This window comes from Engystomops pustulosus, chromosome 11, assembly GCF_040894005.1.
Source record: "Engystomops pustulosus chromosome 11, aEngPut4.maternal, whole genome shotgun sequence".
NCBI lineage: Eukaryota > Metazoa > Chordata > Amphibia > Anura > Leptodactylidae > Engystomops > Engystomops pustulosus.
In genome coordinates, this window is record NC_092421.1 from 74,267,385 (window position 1) to 74,273,384 (window position 6,000).

Below are 6,000 nucleotides of genomic sequence, written 5' to 3' on the forward strand. Positions count from 1 at the left end.
ATCACCAGGTTATACCACCTGTACATATATCATTATATACAGGATATACCCAGGTTATACCAGCTGTACATATATCATTATATACAGGAGATCCCCAGGTTATACCGGCTGTACATATATCATTATATACAGGATATACCCAGGTTATAGCGGCTGTACATATATCATTATATACAGGAGATCCCCAGGTTATACCGGCTGTACATATATCATTATATACAGGAGACCCCCAGGTTATACCAGCTGTATAATATATCATTATACACAGGAGATCCCCAGGTTATATCGGCTGTACATATATCATTATATACAGGAGATCCCCAGGTTATACCGGCTGTACATACATCATTATATACAGGAGATCCCCAGGTTATACCGGCTGTACATATATCATTATATGCAGGAGATCCCCAGGTTATACCGGCTGTACATATATCATTATATACTGGAGATCCCAAGGTTATACCAGCTGTACATATATCATTATATACAGGAGATCCCCAGGTTATACCGGCTGTACATATATCATTATATACAGGAGACCCCCAGGTTATACCAGCTGTATAATATATCATTATACACAGGAGATCCCCAGGTTATACCGGCTGTACATATATCATTATATACAGGAGATCCCCAGGTTATACCAGCTATACATATATCATTATATATAGTAAAATCCCCAGGTTATACCAGCTGTACATATATCATTATATACAGGTGATCCCCAGGTTATACCGGCTGTACATATATCATTATATACAGGAGATCCCCAGGTTATACCGGCTGTACATATATCATTATATACAGGAGATCCCCAGGTTATACCAGCTGTAAATATATCATTATATACAGGAGATCCCCAGGTTATACCAGCTGTACATATATCATTATATACAGGAGATCCCCAGGTTATACCACCTGTACATATATCATTATATACAGGATATACCCAGGTTATACCAGCTGTACATATATCATTATATACAGGAGATCCCCAGGTTATACCGGCTGTACATATATCATTATATACAGGATATACCCAGGTTATAGCGGCTGTACATATATCATTATATACAGGAGATCCCCAGGTTATACCGGCTGTACATATATCATTATATACAGGAGACCCCCAGGTTATACCGGCTGTATAATATATCATTATACACAGGAGATCCCCAGGTTATACCGGCTGTACATATATCATTATATACAGGAGATCCCCAGGTTATACCGGCTGTACATATATCATTATATACAGGAGATCCCCAGGTTATACCGGCTGTACATATATCATTATATACAGGAGATCCCCAGGTTATACCGGCTGTACATATATCATTATATACAGGAGATCCCCAGGTTATACCGGCTGTACATATATCAATATATACAGGAGATCCCCAGGTTATACCGGCTGTACATATATCATTATATACAGGAGATCCCCAGGTTATACCGGCTGTACATATATCATTATATACAGGAGATCCCCAGGTTATACCGGCTGTACATATATCGTTATATACAGAAGACCCCCAGGTTATACCAGCTGTACATATATCATTATATACAGGAGATCCCCAGGTTATACCGGCTGTACATATATCAATATATACAGGAGATCCCCAGGTTATACCGGCTGTACATATATCATTATATACAGGAGATCCCCAGGTTATACCGGCTGTACATATATCATTATATACAGGAGATTCCCAGGTTATACCGGCTGTACATATATCATTATATAACGGAGATTCCCAGGTTATACCGGCTGTATATATATCATTATATACAGGAGACCCCCAGGTTATACCAGCTGTATGATATATCATTATATACAGGAGATCCCCAGGTTATACCAGCTGTACATATATCATTATATACAGGAGATCCCCAGGTTATACCAGCTGTACATATATCATTATATGCAGGAGATCCCCAGGTTATACCAGCTGTACATATATCATTATATACAGGAGATCCTCAGGTTATACCGGCTGTACATATATCATTATATACAGGATATACCCAGGTTATACCAGCTGTACATATATCATTATATACAGGAGATCCCCAGGTTATACCGGCTGTACATATATCATTATATACAGGAGATCCCCAGGTTATACCGGTTGTACATGTATAATTATATACCGGTAGATCCCCAGGTTATATCATCTGTACACATATCATTATATACAGGAGATCCCCAGGTTATACCGGCTGTACATATATCATTATATAAAGGAGATCCCCAGGTTATACCAGCTGTACATATATCATTATATACAGGAGATCCCCAGGTTATACCTGCTGTACATATATCATTATATACAGGATATACCCAGGTTATACCGGCTGTACATATATCATTATATACAGGAGATCCCCAGGTTATACCAGCTGTACATATATCATTATATACAGGAGATCCCGAGGTTATACCGGCTGTACATACACTCACCGGCCACTTTATTAGGTACACCATGCTAGTAACGGGTTGGACCTCCTTTTGCCTTCAGAACTGCCTCAATTCTTCGTGGCATAGATACAACAAGGTGCTGGAAGCTCCTCAGAGATTTTGGTCCATATTGACATGATGGCATCACACAGTTGCCGCAGATTTGTCGGCTGCACATCCATGATGCGAATCTCCCGTTCCACCACATCCCAAAGATGCTCTATTGGATTGAGATCTGGTGACTGTGGAGGCCATTTGTGTCCAGTGACCTCATTGTCATGTTCAAGAAACCAGTCTGAGATGATTCCAGCTTTATGACATGGCGCATTATCCTGCTGAAAGTAGCCATCAGATGTTGGGTACATTGTGCTCATAAAGGGATGGACATGGTCAGCAACAATACTCAGGTAGGCTGTGGGGTTATACCAAGGGGCCCAAAGAGTGCCAAGAACATATTCCCCACACCATGACACCACCACCACCAGCCTGACCCGCTGATACAAGGCAGGATGGATCCATGCTTTCATGTTGTTGACACCAAATTCTGACCCTACCATCCGAATGTCGCAGCAGAAATCGAGACTCATCAGACCAGGCAACGTTTTTCCAATCTTCTACTGTCCAATTTCGATGAGCTTGTGCAAATTGTAGCCTCAGTTTCCTGTTCTTAGCTGAAAGGAGTGGCACCCGGTGTGGTCTTCTGCTGCTGTAGCCCATCTGCCTCAAAGTTGGACGTACTGTGCGTTCAGAGATGCTCTTCTGCCTACCTTGGTTGTAACGGGTGGCGATTTGAGTCACTGTTACCTTTCTATCAGCTCGAACCAGTCTGCCCATTCTCCTCTGACCTCTGGCATCAACAAGGCATTTCCGCCCACAGAACTGCCGCTCACTGGATGTTTTTTTCTTTTTCGGACCATTCTGTGTAAACCCTAGAGATGGTTATGTGTGAAAATCCCAGTAGATCAGCAGTTTCTGAAATACTCAGACCAGCCCTTCTGGCACCAACAACCATGCCACGTTCAAAGGCCTCAAATCACCTTTCTTCCCCATACTGATGCTCGGTTTGAACTGCAGGAGATTGTCTTGACCATGTCTACATGCCTAAATGCACTGAGTTGCCGCCATGTGATTGGCTGATTAGAAATTAAGTGTTAACGAGCAGTTGGACAGGTGGACCTAATAAAGTGGCCGGTGAGTGTATATCACTATATACAGGTAGATGTATACATTATACATGTTGACAGGGTTGTAACGACCCGGCCCGTTGGAGTGCATGGGCCCAGGCCAAGGCTGTCACCACTTCCTAAACTGTGACAGCCGCGGTCTGGGCCCCCTGTTATAAATATGCTGCTGGCTTACTAATTAATATGTGGGGAGGGGGACCCGCATCTGTTATCTAGGTCCCATATTGTAGCTTAGAGCTGTATTGGAGCTGTGATCCGATACTGCTAGAAGCCGGGACAGAGCAGGAAGTGATACACATGTTCTGTCGGTGTGTCACACCACCAGTGCATTACTGTGTGCTCAGGAGAGTGAAGAAGCCGGGAGGAGCACAGAGGACTGGAGTGCATGCACCCCAGGCCGCTAGCAGGCTGCTGGACATTTTAGAGAGTGGAGGCTGCTGCTGGTCATTTTTATTGAGTAGAGGCTGCTGCTGGCCATTTTTATTGAGTGGAGGCTGCTGCTGGTCATTTTTATTGAGTAGAGGCTGCTGCTGGCCATTTTTATTGAGTGGAGGCTGCTGCTGGTCATTTATATTGAGTGGAGGCTGCTGCTGGTCATTTTTATTGAGTGGAGGCTGCTGCCGGTCATTTTAAAATTCTATATTTTAAAGATTTTATCATAACAAAATATGAACATCGGGTATAAGTTACTGTAATCACCATGAGACACATACATTGCATGGATATTGCAGAAAGAAGGAGGAACAATAAATCAAATCACACAGCTCTGAACGAGACCCAGGGTAGCCATCGCAGAAGGAATTGGTGTGCTGCATCAGACCGAAAATCATCCAGCACTACCATCTCCTCCATCCTCAGATTGTATGCCATCTCCGCAGACCACATGGCCCTGGAGGGGGTGTAGTCGACTTGGATAGTCTGGGAATGACACATCTCATTGCCATAATGAAATGCCTCACAAGGCATGGATAGATGGGCTAGGGCCGGATTACACATGGTGGAGGAAGATTTCAGCCTATCATGTAGCGAAAAAACCGCCTCCCATAGATCTTTGACTGCAGGCCACGTATATGGAGCGTCACCCTTCCCCGCCCCCGCCACTGTTGGATAGAACCTGTGTAAAACAGACAGTGTCCTGTACCATTGGGACAGTATTTTGTAGCTCGTCTCCTGCAATTGTCAAGAAATCAAGGTTTGTGAGTAAACACAATAGATCTTGACCACGCCTCCTCCGAAAATGCCTGATTGCAATCTCTTTCCCAAGATTCCTGAAATCTGGCGCCAAAAACCCATATGCAATTCAGGGCAAATCGGAAATATTCGGGAAACCTGACGGAAATGCGTCCGACGGACCCCTAGTAAATGTGCCCCAATATGTCACCCACAGACCGTATACCCATTGAAGACAGCACGTGACAGACTTGGATTATTGGGCTATTTGGGACCGTTAAGAACAGGGGGTCCTTCAAACCCAATGGGAAATTCGGATTATAGGACAGAGGAGAAAGCGGACCAGGACGGGAAGAGGCCAATCCTCTAAGTAGCACCCCATACCTGCTAGATTAAACAGAGGAGATAAGCATAGTGGCCCTGAATGGGGACCAGGAGGGACCCACAAAGCTGCTGGAATAGGGGAAAAATGTCTAGTTGTCTCAATTTCCACCCACAGCCTATGCCGGTCACCATGTAGGAGGTCAAATCCGGGAGACCCATTCCCCCCTCGTACTTGGGCCTAGCAAGGGTAGAGAAAGACAACTGTGACCTCGATGACCCCCACGCAAACTGCATGGTCAAGGAAATTTTAACCATCCATGAAAGGGGCAACTTGGCCCACCTCGCCATATCCTTTTCCACTGAGCTCAGCGGTACAGTGTAGTTAAGAGTGAACGACTTGAAAGGATCAGAGGAAATATCCACCCCCAGATACTCCATCGCCCCCCTTCACCACTTGATCTTGACGGTAAGGCTACCACTCATTCTGAGAGATTCATGTTAAGCAGTTCTGATTTGGATACATTTGCATGGAAGTTCGAGACTGCCGAGTACCTGTCCAATTCTTTTAGTATCGCTGGAAGATTAGATTCAGGATTTGTGACATACAGCAGTAGATCATCTGCAAAGACTGACATCTTATGTATGGAGTCGCCAACAGCAATCCCAGTGATTTCACTATTAGATTCCATGACTAAGATATACAACAGTGGGGACCGGGGCAGCCCTGCTCAGTTCCATTTCACACAAGGAAGAATTCTGACAGGATACCATTAACCCTGACCTGGGCCCTAGAATTGTGGTATAGCGCCATGATCCGGGACATCATGACAGGATGACGTGGCTTCCAGGAATTTG